The following is a 1,777-nucleotide window of genomic DNA, read 5'->3' as shown; positions in this document are numbered from 1 at the left end:
CATGAACAAAACTATGATCACTCTGGAGAAGATCCTAAGTTTGAGCAGAATGTCAAGGTAAAAACTGAGAAGGCAGGAGGAGTGAAAAAGCAGGACTGCCGCAGCCCTTGGGCCTATCAGTCTTGTGTACATCTTCTTCCTGTTCCATGGGGAATGAAGAGTGATTGGTCTGAGAACATTCTTAGGGGCTTTTCTGATGTTTTGTCTGGAAGAAATCAGAAACATCTATAATCAAAAAAATTTTACAATTCAACATTCCATGATGATTCCAACTGGAATCAAGGGATTCCCCCCTCCCCCAGGGCCTTTGAAATGTTGGTGTGTCACTTGTGCCACCCTGTCGAATGCACAGGGTGCAGGACTGCAACTCTGAAGAGGCAAACAGGTCTCCCAGGTTCTGAAGAAATTTGACTCACCTGTGTATTCTGATTCCTACAAGTCCATGTGAGCTAACCCAACTCTTCTTGCACATGTGCAAAGTCACATGAATGTAGCTTTTGAGACAAGTCTCCATCTCTCAGTGGCCTATGAAAATTCAACATCATCATATGCATATTCCCTTGTTGACTTTATTGGGTTCTTTTTTGATTTAACTTGGATTTTCACTGAGTTCTTTTACCTACTGACCAGTAGAAAAGTTATGCACACAAGCCTACCGACCTCAAAAGTAGTAACTCAGGGAAAGCCCTGTGGTGTAGCAGATAAAGCTGCCGCCTACAGTGCCAGCATCTGATATGGGTGCTGGGTTGAGTCCTGGATGCTCCACTTCCAATGCAGCTCTCTGTTATGGCCTGGGCCGGGCCCAGCCATACGGAGCCTCTCGTGGGGGCCAGATGCGGGCTACCCATGAGGCCGCTGCTGGTCGCCACCGCCTGGGCTAGTGCCGCCGCGCCAGCCCCATGCCGGTGATGCCCATCCTGCAGCGGGTGCGCTCCTTCCATGGCCCGCACACCAGCTGCCTGCACGCGGCCTGTGGGCCCTTGTGCACCTAGTACCTGGTGCGCACCAAGTAACAGAACTTTGAGGTGTACCTGAAGACTCGCTGGCTGTATGGCCTCATCCACTTCCTGCTCTACTTCAGCTGGAGCCTGCTCACCACTGTGCTCTGGGGCGCACTGGCCAAGCTCTTCTGCCTGCAGTACCTGGGCGTGCGCACTGCTCTGCTTCCAGCTCCAGCTGTCGTTGCTGCTGCTGCTGCTGCTGCTGCTGCTGCTGCTGCTGCTTCTGCTGGGCTGCCGGCGCCTGGACTTCAGGCTGCTCAATGAGCTGCAGGTCTATGCCACCCACGTCTCCATGCTGCTGGTCCAGGGGCTGGGCTGGTGTTTCCTGGTCTTCGTGGACATGTGAAGCCCACACCGTGGGGGATGCCGGGTGCCAGCCAAGGGAGGTGCCAGCTGCCGCCCCGAATCTGCCCCAGCCACTGAGAAACCAGGGGTTGTCCAGCTGTGCAGGAAGGGGGCCCAGACCCGCTGCTGACGCCCCAGCGGCGAGGGCGCGCTGGTCCCCAGGTGCTGGGGGGCCGGCACCCGTGTTGAGGATGGCAAGTCCGCCCCAGGCAGAGCCCCCACTTCCGCTGCACACAATCTTTTGCAGTAAACTTCGCTGTCTCCTTGAGCCTTTGTTTTCTGCTAATTCGCTCGCGGTATCGGAACCCCCCCTGCTGAGGGCACAGGGTGGCAGGAGGGGTGTGGCTGTCCCCCTCTCAAACCCTGCCGCCCCATCTGCAGTGCCTGGTCAATTCTTTATGACGTGAACCTCTTTCTCTCTATCTAATTCT

The 1,777-nt window shown here is 55.3% G+C and overlaps 1 pseudogene; it reads left to right on the top strand.

The window, feature by feature from the left end:
- The first annotated feature begins 899 nt into the window (after positions 1-899).
- On the top strand, positions 900-1,347 carry LOC149121618 (transmembrane protein 250 pseudogene; annotated as a pseudogene).
- Positions 1,348-1,777: the final 430 nt, after the last annotated feature.

The sequence above is a fragment of the Oryctolagus cuniculus genome, chromosome 16, assembly GCF_051225735.1.
Source record: "Oryctolagus cuniculus isolate XC-2025 breed Fujian yellow rabbit chromosome 16, ASM5122573v1, whole genome shotgun sequence".
Classification (NCBI taxonomy): domain Eukaryota; kingdom Metazoa; phylum Chordata; class Mammalia; order Lagomorpha; family Leporidae; genus Oryctolagus; species Oryctolagus cuniculus.
The sequence above is the reverse complement of the archived record's forward strand: the minus strand, read 5'-3'. Positions and strand labels throughout refer to the sequence as shown.